This window comes from Ctenopharyngodon idella, chromosome 11, assembly GCF_019924925.1.
Source record: "Ctenopharyngodon idella isolate HZGC_01 chromosome 11, HZGC01, whole genome shotgun sequence".
In the NCBI taxonomy this organism is placed as follows: domain Eukaryota; kingdom Metazoa; phylum Chordata; class Actinopteri; order Cypriniformes; family Xenocyprididae; genus Ctenopharyngodon; species Ctenopharyngodon idella.
This window is the reverse complement of record NC_067230.1, coordinates 22,829,357-22,848,222: the sequence shown is the minus strand read 5'-3', so window position 1 is coordinate 22,848,222 and position 18,866 is coordinate 22,829,357. Positions and strand designations below refer to the sequence as shown.

General features: G+C 37.5%; 1 long non-coding RNA gene across 1 annotated transcript in view; it reads right to left on the bottom strand.

Annotated features, from left to right (window-relative positions):
- The window catches only part of LOC127522113 (uncharacterized), a 63,810-nt gene extending 57,351 nt beyond the window's left edge, over window positions 1-6,459 (bottom strand). Inside the window, exons 1-2 of the long non-coding RNA XR_007932526.1 lie at window positions 6,288-6,459; window positions 3,932-4,048 (exon numbers count right to left, since the gene is read on the bottom strand). This is a non-coding gene — a long non-coding RNA (uncharacterized LOC127522113). The remainder of the gene's footprint in view (window positions 1-3,931; window positions 4,049-6,287) is intronic.
- Window positions 6,460-18,866: the final 12,407 nt, after the last annotated feature.

Here is an 18,866-nt window from a genome sequence, read left to right as displayed (position 1 = left end):
CTTACATATTGTGCCTTTAAATGTCATTAGCGCGTAAGTTTAGAGAAGTGCATACTGTAAATATATTGTTAAATATATACACTATATTATTAATGTATGTTTTTGATGTCTTATTATGCATGAATTCTTCTAACAAATTTTCTCAAAAACCAAGTGTTTATAACAGCCACCATTTACAGTGATTAAATCAATAGCAGTTCAAACCTAATTATATTGTTAGAAGCGGATACTTTCTCTTTTTTTAGTCTATAAAAAGGTTTAATGGGCCAAAATGACTCGGGTCATGAATGGTCTGTGATGCCCATCCGGATCAATCCTGTCCAGATAACCCCTGTGTACTAGCTTGTTTTGATATTTAAAAAGAGAAGCAGAGAGTGGTCTGTTGGGAGGAAGACGGAGGGAGAGGAAAATGACGAGGTGGAGGAACAGATGGGTGTACTCGCACTTCCCACAGAGAATCCAAATCAAAGGAAAATAACGCCGCCAACATCCCTTAGTGCTGAATCATCACACTTCAAACTGTGGACAGAGAAAGAGAGCACAAACCTGGAATTTCTCCTCCATCCAGATCAAAATGTCTTTGTTGGGCAGCTCATTTTGCTCGATTTAATTTTTTTTCACCAGCTATGAAATGACAGATCTGCCATGTGACCCATTCATTCCCAGAAGCACTCTTAGCATGACTAGCTTTCCCTCACAAATCAATCATCGAAGGTTAATTAGACAGTACTGTCTCAAACCGCCTCTCAGGCATATCAAACTTATTTTCTGACCTAATTGTCACTTTGATGACATGTTTAAGGCGAAGAATTTCAGTGTTTGACATTTCATTAGCCGAGTAATTGGAGCGGCTGATTAGACTGACTTTGATACTCAGTGGATTTGCTCTGATCTTGTTCTCCTAGTAGCACTTAAACACCTTTTCACCAGCTCTCTGGCACTGGTGGGAACTTGTCATCTGGTGAAGCTGAAGTGTCAAAACACTGCCTTTTTTATCAATGCTCTTTGTGCATTTTACGTAGTCACATCCACCAGGCCTGTAGCTGGAAGTACATTATTCATGTTGCCCAAAAGCCCTCTCAGAACTCTGACAAGTTCTTTCTTAGCCTGTGAGGAGCATGACTGTGTTAAAATTCATCGTCCTTGTTAAAACAGAGCTTTCGGCTAACAGGATTCGCTCATTGCAAATTTCATTGGATGCGTACAACCTTTTATGAAAAATAGGGTTAAGTATCGCTTCATGTACAATATACTATATTAATAACCTTTAGGCACAAGGAGTCTCCACCTGTTTGCTGCACATAATATATAACTTCATTAAATAATTATGGTGCAGTTATGAAAGATCACATTTTCCTGAACTTTCCTTTCAAGGCAACAGAATTCAAAAGGCCTAGATAGACTTTAGTGGACAGCAGGCTATGTAGAGAGAATATTTTGAGTAGTAACCTTTATGTGGTCCTCTAAAAATGGCAAGAGATCACAATGTAGTGTATTGGAGTCATGAAACAATCTCACTTCAATCGCAACTGTTAAAAACAACAACAGAGCTTCTGAAATGAAACTGTTGTAAGGGATTCAGGTAGACCAGACATTTATATGGCTATGCATGATGCTGTCCTTGGACATGATGTACCTAGGCACATGCCAAAATACCCATCTGGTTAATATAGCCTTGAGAGGACCACATGAGAGAAATGATACACCAAAATTTGTTTTTTGCATATCAAAGTAAAAATGCCATGTAAAATGAGAAATTATTCTGAATGTTACCCTTTTTGAACACAAATGGAAGAAATTACATACCCAAATTAAAATGGTTGCAGAACACAAGAACCCTTTAGATTACAGGCATAACTTAAAGGGTTACACTGTTAAAAAAAATACAAATTTTACAGAAAATAACTGTTTTTTTTTCCAGGTTGTTATCTTTTATTTTAAACTGTAGTCAAAACTCTGTAGAATTATCTCTAAATTAACAACTCGGCTGTTCTTTGAAGTATTATGAAATTAATGACAAATTATAGTAATTCACTTTTTGTAACAGAAAAATTATTGTATTTTTACACAGTTTTTTTCTGTTTGCTTAAATTACATACAAATGTATGTAAAATTACAAAAATAAGCTATAATTAATACAATAACAAAACAGTTAGATGATAAAATGGTCAAATGACTGGCAGCAACAGCTGCCAAACAAAAATCATACAATTGAAGTAAAAACTCCATATTTAAATAAGCTGAAAACACTGTCACGTGACTGGCAGCAACGAAACATTAAACACTGACAGATTTCAGCATCTTCACTTATTACAGTCCAGTTTGACTTTATTTCTTTCATACAAAACGTCTTAATGAGAATGAACAGAGGTTTAGGTTTTGATGTTTTATTGAAAATAACAAAGTTTGAAGTCACCATTATGGAGGTAAACATTTGCTTTAGTTGGGCTCAAGACCCTTGACTTTTTAACATCAGTTTTTTTTTTCTCTCTGGCTGTTTTAGCTGAGTGTTACTGAAACACATTTGTTGTTGCGAAAGAAATTCTGGTCAGATGACATTGTTTGCTTGTTAATGGCGATTCAGTCATTATATAGTGGCCTGATTCACTGATCTCATCCAGAGTCTGATCTCTGAGTATATTCGCTGTTAGTTTTGCAGCTTTAAAGCAGCCTTGTGATATTATGAAATTATCAGATTAAAAAAAAATTAAGATGTTTTAAAATTCTTTATATAGAAAGTGTTTTTAGCTGTCTTTTAGAATCACATAAACAGCAAGAATCAGCATATGCACCTCAACAGAGGTGACAATAAAAAGCTTTTTGTGACTTTAGCAGCTTGTTTTGTGATGTTCAGAGTTGATCTGTTTATCTGAAACTTTTGTCACCATTGTTGAGGTTCATACACTGATTCTTTATGTCTATGTCTACATTATACTGTGCAAATAATTTCTGCACAGTGATTTAATGTTCAAAATAATAAAGCAGGAGAGGATTTTATGTGAAATTATTAAAACTAAATAATGTTCTTAGAGAACAGACTCTGGGGGTCTCATTTCTAAAGCATGCGTACACACAGATTTGATCTTGGAGTGTGCGTATGCTTAAATGCACGCCAATGCTCAAGATGACTGGTGATCTTTTAAATGTAAATGACATTAATTAGGTGTCTTTTACAACGCGGAGAACTGAAACCATTCAGCTGCATGCAAGTTCAAGATCATTTGCGATTTATAGATTTCACATCTGAAAGAGAGGCGCTCGTTTTCTGCGTCTACGTTCATTCTATGAATCACACGTATGCACATCTGAGAAATTATCAAATTTAGGACAGTTTCTGCACAACATTTTATAAATGAGGCCCTGGGTGAGATAAGTAAATCAGATCACTCCATGAAAAATTAATCATCTAATCAATTATTTTTCTCAAAATGTTTGTTATAACAATTGTGCTTTAAAAACACAGCTACAGAAGCTAAAAAAAAAACTAAAACTAAAAAGTCAAGGGTCAAAAGCCAAACTAATGCAAATGCTTACCTCCATAACGGTGACTTCAAACTTTATTATTTTCAATAAAACATCAACATCTAAACATCAGTTAATTCTTAATAAGAAGCTTTGAAGGAAAGAAATAAAGTCAGACTGATTTGTAATAAGTGAAGATGCAGAGATCTAGAGAGATCTGTTAGTGTTTAATGTTCTGTTTCTGTTTTCTGAGTTTTGTGAGGTTACCACTGTGATGAAGAGTAGAGCCATGTGCTTCAGTCAGTGATGAGGCAGAAACACTGATGTTATGCTGCATGTTGCTTAAAGGCAGTAAGTGTGTAGTTGTTGATGCAGTGATAGTAATATCAGCTCATGCGTGTGTTATTGTTTATTAATTGTTAAAGGGATAGTTCACCCAAAAATGAAAATTTGATGTTTATCTGCTTACCCCCAGGGCATCCAAGATGTAGGTGACTTTGTTTCTTCAGTAGAACATAAATGATGATTTTTAACTCCAAGCGTTGCGGTCTGTCAGTCGTATAATGCTTGTCAATGGGAACTCCATCTATAAGAGTAAAAAAAAAAAAAACATGCACAGACAAATCCAAATTAAACCCTGCGGCTCGTGACGACACATTGATGTCCTAAGACACGAAACTATCGGTTTGTGCGAGAAACCGAACAGTATTTATATAATTTTTCACCTCTCGCCTTGCGCATCCGGTTGGTGAGGTCTGAAAACGCGTTCTGATGACGGAAGTGATGTCTCGCACTTATACTTCAATAAGTGCGAGACATCACTTCCGTTGTCAGAGCGCATTCAGACCTCACCAACCGGATGTTGTGTTATGTGAGGTTTGTTCTTGTGCGTCATTCAGGTTCAGTTGAGCTTCTGTTTAGAAGTCTCTTCAGAAAATTTGGACTAAAACACTCAATTCATATGGATTAGTTTTACGATCTCCAGCTGGCAGCTGTGAAAATGGTATCCAAAAGTCAGAGTTAATTAAAACCTTAAAGAAAAATAGATAGAAAAGCTCCAGTATTGGAAAATCACCAATGTTTTTATAAAATATTTTTATGAAAAAAAAGTGACATTATCCCGGTCAAGGCCTGGAGTCCATGTCAAAGCCACTTTATTCTGACTGCTTTATACTGTAGATATCTTGTTTATTTATTTACTGACTGAAATGTGCTGCATTCAGCTCACAACAAAAATGTGTAGTATTTTGGAATAATTTATATAAAATGAGCAGAGAATCCATATGGACTTTGCATTGAAAAGATTTTTGCTCTGTTGTGCTGCTAGCACAGATTTCCTGCTGGCTTCTTTGTGGTGTGGAGGTGATCAATTCACACTGCAATAGGAGGAATCTGACAGGAAGAATCCTGTCTGCTCAGCTGAGACTCTGACAGTCATTGAGTGGACACTGACAAATACATCTGACAGCTCTGATATAAAACATATCTGCCTCCACTTGCTTTATATTATAATGTGTATATTTTACATGGGTATGTGCATTTTACATACGGTTTTTAAGCCCTGAAGGACAGATGTGAATCTGAAACCACAATAATTTCGTCATTCTGTTGCCTCAGTGTCTCTGGCTGAACATGCTTATACATAAAGTATGAATATCAAAGGGTCGGCACAGGTAAACACGTGTGTGCAACAGGGCGAAGGAAACTACATCTAGCCGTGACTGACTCACAGTGTATAATTGGATATGACAAAGTTCAGCATTCCTGGAGGGGAAGATTAAAAACACATCAGTGAATGTAGCCCCCTTGGAAATGAATTGATTATGACAGAAAGCCTTGATGAATAATAAATTTGGACATTATCCTGGGAAATAATGCCTAAGGTGTCCAGTGCACTTGTGAGAGATCCAGGACAGTGAGAAACGAGAAATGGAAACACAAGGCCAACGCTGTTTTTTCAACTTTTGGCAAGAAGATCAAATACTTGTACGATTATTTTATCCTGTATTTCTACTGACGAGCAAAGGTTGATTTTGGAGAATGTGACAGTGTTTACAGAAAAAATGGTAAGTGTGGCAAGCAGGGTGGGGCCGAGAGCCATGGGACAGGAACACGGCCAGTGACGTGAATGCTAATGAGCATCACCTGTGTGCCACAACGGTCTCAAATCCCACGGAATCTTTTGTTTAGAATCAGTGGTTCGGAGCGCATATCAAACTGCCAAAGTCACGTCCCTCGTGACTTATTCAAAATAAGTACCTACTTAAGAGAGATTTCAGACGCAGCCCCTGTCTTCATGAGTAGGTCATTGAATCATTTCAACATTTTCAAAACAAGTGATTCATTTACCCAACAAAACAAGTGACTGACTGAACGGGTGAGTCACAGAGGCATTCACTCAACTGATTTGTTCAAAACAGTGATTCATTCAAGACCAAAACAAGTGAATGTTATTATGACTGAATCCTTGAATCATTCACTCAAATACAGAATCAATGCTTGGAGACATCCAACGCTTGTGGTAACTAACTGGAAATATGGTCTAAAATGAAAGTCACTTAATATTATCTTCTTGTTTATTTAACTGTAGTATAAAAAACAATTTCACACTAGCAATCATGCTTTAGAGAAAACCATCCAGTGAATTGCTTACTCATAGTTTTCTCTTCATACAAAGCTGGGATGTAAAAACTGTGTTAACATCGAAATTCCAAACTTTGGCTTTAAGAGATTAAATATACTGCTTTGAAATTGATGCTGCCCGGAAAAAGCTTAAAATAGCTTAAGATAGGACAAAGTGCTTCATTAGAATAAGAACAACTTACATTCTTGAGCAGTGTCTGAAGATGAAAGACCTAGGCTTGTCATCTCAATGACCCAACAACTTGCTTTTCAATTTGCCTTTCTGTGCCAAATGGAGTTGATTCCAGCATGGATTCCAGATGAATAGCCTCAGCCCTCTCTCTCTTTGGCATTTTTTTTCTGCTCCTCCCTGACCCTGAAGATTCATGAGTGATGTGAGCGAGCTGGATCACTCCATTTATAACAGAGACACAGCCTGACTTACTGATTTATGAACAGTCATGTTCTCACAGGAATCCATTAACTGCAAGGGTCATGGTGGCTTTGAGACAGATAAATACGTAAATGAAGGGAAGGCCTGTCACAACCCAATGCAAGGTGGGAGAGGGAATGTATAAACTTGTTTTTATGCAATCGCGACATGATGTTGAATCATATCACAGACTATGAATTGATTAGCAATTCATAGAGCAGGATTTAGGGGGCTAGGGGGCCCTGGGCCCTTGAGATTATTTAAGGTGCAGTCGTGGCCTAATGGTTAGAGAGTTAGACTGGTAACCCCAAGGTTGCAGGTTTGATTTTCAATACCGGCAGGAAATGACTGAAATGACTTGAGCAAGGCACCTAACCCCCAATCGCTCCTGGGGCAGCACAGCAAAAAGGGTGGCCACTGCTCACTATTCCTAATGTGTGTGCGCTAAGAGGATGGGTTAAATGCAGAGGACAAATTCTGAGTATGGGTTACCATACTTGGCCTTCACATGTCACTTTCACTTTTTTCAATTTCATGTTAACAAATGGCCTCAGCTAGAACAAAATTATGGAGTAGCACAAAATACACAAAAACTGTACTTTTAATAGTTAAGTACATAAAAAAAAATCAAGTACTTTTGTACTTTTACTCAAGTATAATTAAAAAGGAGTACTTAATACTTTTACTGGAGTAATATTTTATTACAGTATCTGCATATTCCCAGAATTACCAATTTCCAGAATGTAAAAATCTGCTCAAAGCTGAATATAAAATTATGAAATTATGTAAAATTGATCCAATTTTCTCTTAATTTTGATATTGTTATAAAAGAAAACATATATAATTATTGTTTTAAATTGGGAGTTTAATATTTTATTCAATACAATAAGTCATTTGTGATGCAGATGTGAAAATGTACCTCCTAACCTGATGACTCCAATGTGTTTTTACATTACATTACTATGCAAAACACTATGCAATCAAACAGCATATGTAACAGACATAGGCCAGTAACAGCTGTGCATGTAAACCTCACTCCCCTGATCTCAAAAGGCGCTCTAGCGACTGACTCTAGAGACTGCGGTCTTTAGCCTCCTTGTTAGAGGGCCCGACTCCCATGCCAGCGGATCCGGGTTCGAGTCCCACTTAGAGCGGGCAGTTCGAACAGGAGGGGTGCTGTGCACAGCATATTTAACTATAGCATCATGAGAAGAATAGCATTTGTATGGCATAGTGGCTGCATTAGATCCCATCATTGCTGCTAATCCTTAATTATATGTTTTTTATGTCAACAGGGATATGAGATTCATCTTTGGCCCATTTTTTGGAATAAACTGCAACACTGCTCGGGGGTCTTTTCACTAGAAAAGCACAGCAGGGCCGGGAACACAACTCCCCTCTGAAATGTGTTGCAATTTAAATGCTTTGACAGGTACAAGCGCTCTGTGACAGAGAAAGGCTATTACAATAAGTCTGTGATTCATTTCGTAGCTAAGAGGAGACAGCTTTGCGGGTTACCCTCACAGATGATCCTTTTCAGTCAAGATCAACTCCCCTGAAAATACGCTGGGAACCTCACCGGTCTCATTGCATCTGCTCAAGCAAACTCGGTTAGATGGTTACAACTCTATCTTCTGTCTTTGAGGTGGACCTGTGTGACTGGTGTTAGCGTCTAGTTGGGAATAATACAGATTGAAGACACGGAAGGACGGTGCAGAAATAAAAAAGATAAAAAACTGCTTATTATTCACCCAGCGAGAGGTAATTGAGCCTGAATGGCCTTGCGTGCATAAATTCACACATAGCGGTAATATTCAGAAATGAGAGAAGTAATATATCTCTAAATAATCAGATGTCAAGCAAGTTTCCTGTCAGGAGAGTGATAACAAACATTTCTCATGCTGTTTTACTTGCGTTTCTACTATTATCAAAGATAATCAAAGCAATTATCCTAACTTAATGTCTTGGCATATGCAGCTCATTACCTTTAAAAACACTGAAATTAAAACGTTAAACTAATTATCAACAACTAAATACAGAATTTCTGCATTTACTTCAACTGTTTGGTGTCTTGTCAGTATTAATGCCCCCCTCCACCGTCAACCCCCCATTTTAATGCATTTCTAGGCCAGGCTGCTGAAGAAAATGTTTTCACATTTCATTTCCTTCCAAATAATACCACTTTTCATGGGGTCTTTGGGGCCAAAGTCACGCTCGTCTTTATTTAACAGCAAAGATATTCACTTGTCCAATAGGATAACCCCCCCCCCCCCGATAACCCCGAGGGGTTGTGTTTACTCTTCTAAATTACCTGCGAAAAGAAAAAGAGTTGTTTTTTGATGATAAAAAGGTGAAAAGAGCACAATAGGCGTGAGAGAATAACACATTATATTTTAAATATTCCATTTCTTCACATCTGCAATACATAGCCAGAGATAAAAGCAGATCAAAATGCAAAATAACTGTGATTCATTAAAGCAGTTTACTTACTTTCTAACCAGTCCTGTGTGAAAGGGGCAAAGGTCAGAGCTGAATGCATTTCATCCGTTCCACTTTCACCGCCCTCCTTTTCTCATCTAACATTCGCTGCGAACGACTAATGAATACTTCAGATCGAATAAAACCTCCTGAAATCTCTGGCAGATGGGTATATTATACATTCTCATTCTGCTCATTAGGTTAAGGTTTATAATGTATTGTAAGGCTCATGACCTCACAATGATAGCACTCACCATCAATACAGGGTTTAAAACCCACTCTCGATCCATTCATAACTGCATTTACAATATCAAAAAAAGTCTTCTTTACAGCTCAATAGTAATATAATGGCATCAAATTAGATTCCACTGTCTCCAGTAGCACTATCCATATCTGACTGGCGGCTAAATATGCAGCCACAAATGATTCATAACAGCTCTTTATGAGTCATGGCACTGACAGAGAGAATGTAAGACGGAAAATAGGAGACAATGGGATTATTTGATTAGACGGAGAACTGAACATAGTAGTTCACTCCAAGTTTCAGCTTTAGTTAAGAAGTAAAATCAACAGAAATGATTTCAATTCCATTATCTGTTTCCATATTTTTCTCTCCTTAAAAACTTAAATGACTTGAAGAAGGCTTTGAAGAGGACATCTGGTCCCTTGGCGAGCCCAGTTTTCATAGCTGTGATATACGCCGCCACATTAGTCCTTGACAAGAAAGGGTTGTTTTTGATGAACTGCGGTGCTTCGGTGACAGCGTCTACTCTCATGAAGAATATTTACACTAGCACAAGTAGAGGGCTGTAAATAAATGGCTTTGTGGTACACCGCCAGACCACATCACAGAGAGGCTCTTCCCATGCAAGACTAATGGAAAAAACGAGAGTGATACAGGGAAACTCTCTATGGAATACTGTACGTACATTGTAGTAGCTCCATTATTGATATCTTTTGCAATGACAAATTTATCTGCTACTGTATCTGTATTCGGATAGAATGGGGTATGGGCAGGCTTAAAGTGTGTCAAAATTAAATGAAAAGCTTTTTTATATGTAATTTTATTCCATTTAGTTTCACTATAAGCATATTGGCCATCTATAGTTCATATAATTATTTATATTATTGTTATTACAAACTTAAAAAACTTTTTTTAATAGCCTTTATTTCATCATGGCTAAATATTAAAACAGTCTGCACACCTACGCGTTGCGGCTGATTTTGCCTTAGTCAGACACCTTTTATGATTCTTTTGAATGTTTGCCAAAAAACCTTCAGATTCATTCCCTGAAACTTTCTGCAGGTTACATAATTATGCCAGTAGGTGGCAACAAGTTACTTATGTTGTTATTTTTTGTCACATTTCTGAGCAAGTCATTAAAAGTGAACAATTTACTTAAACAATTCATTAAAAAAAAAAAAAAAAAAAACAATTATGACTGAAACTACGGGGGGGGAACGGGGGGGCACCACGATGCAACCACAAAGGGCACTTTCACGATCAAAGGGGCAGGGGCTTAAGCCCCACTGGCTCCATGGAAACAATACAGGTTACAGGTATGGAACGAGATGTGGGTGAGTAAATGAATTTTCATTTTTGGGTGGATTATTCCTTTAGGGCCTTGAACATTGGTCTTGTTTTTCAATTCACTGTGAGAGACACCATAAAGGGCCACAGCCTAACTCCAGTCACCTAGAAAAGTAACACGTCTAATAAGAATGTAGATAGTGTATTGAATTTCTGACTGGTTCACCGTATTACTAAGAGAGAACAATCGCCAGCCCCTGACAGCAATGGCTGGGGAGTCTGCTCCTTCAGGGGAGGACACTCTTCCCTTTCATTACTGTTTGTTCAATGAGATGTTGCCCTTGGCTGTCAGATGTGTGTTAAGGAAGAACTTTGAGTGGTCACCCTGAAAACACGCCAGTAACTGAAGCACCCTCTAATCTGCATGCCGACTGTCCAGATGATTTAGGAGGATTCTTTAACTGTCTGGCTTGTACCATAATTTAATTAAACAAAAAGTAACTTCTGGTGGGCTGTCAATCCAAAGTAGGAGTTCACTTGTGTTATCCAGCCTGAGGTAATTTAGGACTTTCAAACTGTGATGTGTGAGAAAGTCTACATTGAGTTCACACTTTTATCATTTTTCTGTGATGTCTTTTTTCCTCATTGCTGTCATGGATAAATATAGAATACATTATATGGAGTTTGCACTTCTTTCTGGCCAATTATGAGAAAAAAGAGAAAGTGAAGACAGAAGAGAAAAATATTACAGAATATAAACAAGTGCAATGTAACTGTAATGGAACCAACATGTTCTCCAACCAATACGCCCTTATAGGTCGTTTGTCACTTCCCTGAAATACGACCCATAGGAGCGTTTACTAAAGTTGCGCCCCTATCGACAACAGGACACTTTCATTTTAATGCATCGTACCCTTTTATCTGTGTCATATTTCGGGTTTCGCGTAGCTCAAATGGTAGAGCATAGAGTACCTCAGAGATTATGTGTTTTTGTAGGCAAAACCCAGAAGCGAGTTAGCATTTTAGGACTTCCGGTTCCATCACCCTAAAGTCTATGGGTTTTTTAAATGGGTTTTTGCTAAATCACCTGAAATAAGGTCTGTGGTTAACAAAGCCTCTAAATATTTTCACGTTTTGATCTATGACATAAAACACACCAGTTATAACCCGCTTGTGATTATTTAAACCTTTATTGTGTCTTAAAAAACGGCAGTTGCTAACAAGTTGCTAAAAGGGACTACTTCTTTTGGTGGGGACTTTAGACTCTGAGGTACTCTATTGCGATATACAACAATATGCAATCATGTGATCATGCGATCGTGGGTTCGATGCCAACGAACGAATGTGCTCATAAAGTGTATATGCACTATAAATCACTAAGGGTAGGTTTAGTCTTTAATAAAAAAATGAGCTTTGCTAAATGGAAATAGGACAAATGGTGTAAAAAGTCCACACACTGCATTTAAATAAACACGCATTTTGATTGGTAACGACAGTCATACGTCATTTCATGATGTAACAGGACGCTGTCATTATTTTTACGCCAGCTAGAGGGCGCATGACTTTAAAACATAAATATATATCGTAATAAGGTGCTTGAAAAACACCTTTTTTTGGAGGACAGTCTGACTGGAACATAGAATGCTTCTTAATTTCTTATATATATAGCAGTTCTCAGTGCAGACTTCTACAGCATCACATTGGTATAATACTTAAGTTCTATTTATTTTCATGCTTTTGTTGTTTGTTTTTGTTTTTTGCAATAGTTTATTTTTTCAAACAATTTTTAACTTTTTTTCCAGAAAGACATGGCCATTTCTGCCACAATGTCATTTCCACCACATCTCAAAATATGCATTTTTGTTAACATTCTGTTGTGGAAATTATAGCTGAGGAAATTACATTTTACCCAGTTTTAGAATAAAATGGCCAACTCCTTGCTTAGCAATTTATGTATCGTAAATACACACAATTAAGTAAAATTTTCAAATTATTTGCACAATTTCACAAAATGCAGCTTAATTGGAAATTACACAAAAAAAGCATTATGTTCAAAAGAGATATTTTCTTTGATGTTTCATTGTTTCTTCACACATCACAGGTTTAATATTTCATCTCAATGCCCTTCACTGACCATGTTGTCTCCTTGGTTTCAACACTCATGTTATTGGGGCAAACTTGTTTGCTGTGGTGGAAATGAGGCCATAACTATAAGACTGTGAGAAAAAAAGATATAGCTATAGATACAGATATAGAAGTGGATATAGATCTACTGAAACGTTTTTTTAAATTATTTTACTCTGTTTTGATTTTCATAGTTTTAAAGTCCCCCTGTAGTCAATAATTTTACCCCTAAAACTCATTTTTGATCATCAAAATGACATATTAAACTTTTTTTTTTCCCTTGAAAAAATTCCTTCATGCCTCAGGCCGAATGTAACTCTACACCCTTGCCTCATTTAGTATGCGCAATTCTACGAATATGCAAATTAGCCCCACCTCCACTCTCTCACACGAGCTCAGAGATCCACTCATTGACGATCACGTTGACGTGATTGGTCACAACTTACAAGGTAGTTTGTGATGTCAGTCTGGTTTGGTTCACTGCAGTTTCAAGGAGAAAATACTCAGCAATGGTGTTGACTGATGAATTTGTCTTAAAGCACTTTAAAAACACCACATAGACATATAAACAACATTAAAAACTTGATTATTTTTTTATTTTTTTTTTACCACAGGGAGACTTTAAACATAAAAAATAATATTTTCATAACAAATTTGGAAAGTCTGTGTCTAGAACAAGAGTAAAAGTCTAAAAGACATAAAAAATGTATAAGTAGTAACATTTTACTCAAATTAAGTGTGATAAGGTGATCCATTGCATTATGCTTAGTTTTGCAAGGCCCAGTATAGCTCTAAAACTTGTAAGGATTTCTCATTTTGTAATGTAAGAGAGGCCCCCGGTGTATCCATGTCTATACGGCCAATCTAACATGCTGGCTATCTCCTCTTTTCTATTTGCATCTCTCTGAGTCATGTATTTAATGTGTTTCTTTCCTCCTCGCTTTTATCTCTCATCTAGTTGGAGATAGCATCGGTGAGTGTCAAGCAAAATAACAATGAACAGTGAATCTCTCCATGCACGATTACACACGCACAACCCCTGATGAACATCAACACACACACACACGTGTGGGAACTACACAATCGCGCACAATGCCGACATCTCATTAAAACACTCCAGTTATCAAAGGTCTGCTCTTGTTTTTCCATTTCCAGAGTGTGGTCACTGAACACTGACGCTTGTGATCTTTCATTTGGAATTTGTTTATTCGTTCTTGGGGTAATCTTCATTGTTAAACCTTAAAGATGACATATTGGATTATAATTCATGGTTTCTGAGGGCATATTTCAGGTCGCATGTGTTAAATGAAGCGTTTCTCTACTATACACACGGGTCCAGGAACACAGTCCAGGCTTAGCACTGTTTCGCACTGTTTGGCTGTAGGTTATGCATCACTGCTGTGCCCACATTGTGAGCTCTTCTTCACAAGATCCTCCAGTCCTCAGCATGGGCCCATCTTCCTGTCTCTATACGGGCTGCAGTTATCATACGGCCCAGAAAATGAGCTTGGCCTTCGATTCAGCCCATCACCGCTGCCCTCCTGGGGCTTCGCAGCATTCTTTTGAGAAACAGATGGGCAGGTTAATACCTGGGCTGTTTTTCGATGCTTCATACTATCTTATCACAGGCTAGCAATACCCAGGGCAAAGGGATTTTACTGTCCAGCCACACCGCAAAAGCCGGAACTGTGTCATGGTGGAGGGCTTATCATGGTCTCAGCAGCCACACACCCTACCCAGCCCTGTGAAGCTCAGGGAGGTCTGCTTCTGATTTACAAATGCTTCGCACCGCTGGCACCATCTTGGCTCCAACGAATATGCATCATTACCATCATTACTGGTTATGTTGCTGATGGAGGAAGACAATCATTGTTGTAGGGTTGTTTTACCAGGTCGTTAATGGAAGGTTCATGAGGTGCCAAGGGAGAGAATAATCTATTCAGCACCCTGTCGGGATGCAGAGCCTTCCTTTGTAGTTTGTTTTTTGGGTGACCACAAGAGAGAATGGCGAATAATGGTTTCAGATGTGCTCAATTCATGCCAACCACTGTCTGTTTAGATTTGAGCGATGCCAAATGCAATATAAAGCCTCTATAATTTATTTATTTCAAAGGCTATTTGCCTGAACCAAATCACTAAGTGCCAGACTGGCATGGATATTATTAAAAATGATGAACATCCTGTCATGTTTTTGTATCATATGAAGGCAAATCATCTCTATCTGGAGACCGATTCGCCCTAACACGTATTCTAATCCTTGTTGCCTGAGAGGCAAAACTTGGACAAAAGAAATTTTGATGTCAGACTGATTTTTTTTTTCAAGAGATTGACATTTTATATTGCTTCACATGCTTTAAGACCCAATAAGTGAGAATTGGAGATGTCATTTTGGCCTGAGGGTAGTGGTTTCTTAGACATTTATTGTTCCCGATATTCCCTATTTTTACAAAGAAGTGTTCACATAAAAATAAAAAAAATAAAAATTCTAAGCACACCTCAGGCATCTGTTTATATAAGACAAACCAACAGGCATCTTTACTGAATTTGCTTTAATTTAAAGGCATAATTTGAACTATTCCCATGTTAACTTGGGAATGTTTTTGGACCACATTCTAGTTGAAACTCAAGCCACTCTGAAGGATGAAAATCATTTAATTAAGTCCCCATAGTTCATTAACATTCATACTAGGCCCCAGCCACAGATTATGTACACAACACTGAAAAGCTGACAAGTGCTTTAATTCATAAGTTATTAACTTTTTAAGCACCCAATTACACCAACCGCATAACTTAAACTATTCCAAATCCACTGGGCTTTGTCAATAAATGTGTGTGGTCAATTCTAAGCTTCTTAAGCTGACAGTATAGATGAGAGAATATGTTGGTTCGAATAACATTTTATCCAAGACAAACTGGCACAATTGCCGTACTGCTGCAAGCTGGCAGAAATGTGCTTATGCTGAGCAAAAAATGAGTCATTTTTTTGATGCAGATATGATTGCTGAGACACTGTGGAATATATCCAGAAGCTGAAGTATGGAAATTCTCTCTACAGACATTCTGTCTGGCTGTGTTTGTATATTGCTGATATTGTTAGTCCCACACAACTCATCATGGGTCAGTGGAAATGCTGGATGGCATTTGTTTTTCACTGAGATGTGGAGATCTATAACAGTGAAGAGAAAATTGGGAATGTTAAGCTGTGCCTGCTTTGACAGATACGACAACCGACAAAAAAGAGGTTTAGATTAAGTACAGGTTTTGTATTGATCTCTGCATCAATTGGAAATTATATATTCAAACATCAGAGCACTGAAATACTAATGATTCGAGAGTCTGAGGGGCTGTTTACACAGCAGTGTTTTCAACTAAAACAAATTTTTTTTAGCCGTTTTGGACATTCATTTACATGACATTTGGCAGCCTGAAAACGCAAGCTTTTGAAATCGAGTTTCAAAGTGCATGTTTTTGAAAACAATATTGTTATCCTCTCCATGTAAACAACAAAAACGTGAATTTGTGAAAATGGTGATGCACATACACGTTACATGTTCAGTCTATAGGTGCGTAGTGTTTCTTTACAAAGTGACATCGCCAACTACTGGCCTTGAGCCCGGAACACACCAAGCCGACGGTCAGTTGTCAGGGAGTTTTTTCTCAGTGTGTTCTGCATTGTTAGCTAAAGTTGGTCCTCGTCGGCTTTTTTCGGCGTCGGAGCTCGTCAGTCAGTCGGGCCATCTGATCATTCTGATTGGCTGTTCAGCTACTGCCACCTGCTGGTACGGAAAGGCATTTCTTCTTACGCAGGCGCAGAACGGACGTGCTACTTGGCCGTCGGGTGTCAAGCGTCGGTTTGGTGTGTCAGGGCGTTTTCGCGGATCCCTGTGATCGGGGATCATTTTGACAACGATGTCGTCTGTACGCAAAAAAAAGCAAAGGAAAAAACTTTTCCATTTTTAGTACATCGTTGTCGTACCCTTAGACAGACTATATATACCTTGACTGAATATGAAAACTTCATTTCTATTATATAATAAAAACTGGACTTTATATTAGATAAAAGCACATTACATTAAAATGACTATTCCTTAAATCTTTTAAAGAAATTAGTTCACCCCTAAAATGAAAATACTATTTACTCACAGTTTTGTGAACTGAATCAACTGATTCGTGGAAAAGATCTGACTCAAAATAATGATTCATTCACCAATTGGACATCACTTCTTTCATGAGGTCTCTAAGGAATGTTTTAGTTTCTTTACATTTTGCATGGCTTCAGAAGACTTGGAATAAATGAATCACCTTTATGATGCATTTTTGTCCTTTTTTAAAGGGTTAGTTCACCCAAAAATGAAAATTCTGTCATTAATTACTCACCCTCATGTCGTTCCACCTTATGGGTGGTAAGACCTTCGTTCATCTTCAGAACACAAGTCAAGATATTTTTCAGAAAATCCGATGGCTCTGTGAGGCCCGATGGCTTAGTGAGACCCAGTGGTGAACCAAATTTTAATGGTTCACCACTGGGGGGCATGACTTTGGCAGTTTGATACACACTCCGAACCACTGATTCAAAACAAAAGATTCGCTGGCAATGCAGGCCTCACTGAGCCATCGGATTTTATGAAAAATATCTTAACTTGTGTTCCGAAGATGAACGAAGGTCTTACGGGTGTGGAACGACATGAGGGTGAGTAATTAATGACAGAATTCCCATTTTTGGGTGAACTAACCCTTTAAAGCCTGAAAGCCTATGACATTTTTTGTTTTATTATTTTTGGGTGAATGTTTCCTTTACCACCCCATCTATCATACATAGCATTTACAAAATGTATTCTACCACACTCCAGTATCAGTTCTTACTCGCATCATGTTGAATCCACGTGCAGAGTTACAAGAGATGAAAATGAGTCTAAAAACTTCACCTGCCTTTCTCCTTTGATCTGCTAATTCTTACCAAACTTGCCTGATGTGTCTTAATTTCCTCTCTTTCATGTTTGCTGGTTCTGTCACTAACACACAACCCCCAGCATTCCCGAACCGTATGAGCAGCACAGACACTTTATTTGTTATTCCCAACCCTTTCTCTGTTCGCCCACAGTTAGTAATGTGCAGTAGTGTGATAAAAGGCAGTGAGGCACGTTGGCATTTCAAATGCAACGCATTCTCTCACACTCTGCAGCAGAGCATTTGAAGAAGTGTTTCCTTTTAACAATGTCTCCCGAAGAGAGGGGTGGATAGTTAAAATTCAGCTTTACAAAATATTCTCCATGGGGTCTTCTGTACAATCTGAAAGCCTTGTAAATGTGCTAAGTTGGTGTATTTATTGATCCATGTGAATGGAACCATATATCTCTATGGCACATTTCTCATATACCAGAAAATCATTCAATACTTTGACCTTTTGAGAACGAGGACCTCCATAGTGCCTGTGGCCCATTGAGACCACTCTGAGGTTACTAGCCTTCATTAGGTTTTAATCACATTTCATTTAAAAAGTGTTATGTAAAATCTAATATATAATTTATTAGAGACAAAATGGATGTGGAATGAATTTTGTATCAACACATAAAGTGACAAAATCCCTAAGTAATGTCATCATCTACAGGAAACTTGTCATAAAGTGACATTATGCAAGCTATAACGTTAATTAATAAACCCAAGATAGGGTGATCAGGAAAGTAATGAAAAGTGGACCAAATAAATATGGCAGATATTAAATATTGTTTTCAGTTATAAAAAAAACAAAAAAAACCCAGAAAAAATTGTCTATTACAATGTACAAAAAAAAAAAAAAAAAAAAAAAAATTGGTCAACATTTTGGTCACATATCCTATTATAAAACAAAAGCTATAAGGGTCACTGATGAATACGGTTTTTAAAAGTGTGAAAAAAAGGAGATATAATTAATTTTGAAGAATTAATTTTTGTTTTTTTTGTTGTTTTTTTTATAATCAATTAACAATGCTTTTGTCATTTTTTACAAGATGGACAAAATTTGTCACCAAAAAAAGTCATTTAATTTAAACCAAAATTTTAGTTTTACCGAATTACACTTTTGGTTATACTGAATGACGATATTTTCAATCGATGAATTTTTCAAATAGTTAAAAGAGAGTTAGTTACTTTGCTTCACAACCATGTGGTCCTTTGCAGGTGTCTGAATGATGTCACATCCTGTCACATGATACTGACCGCATGACTTGATCCAAAATG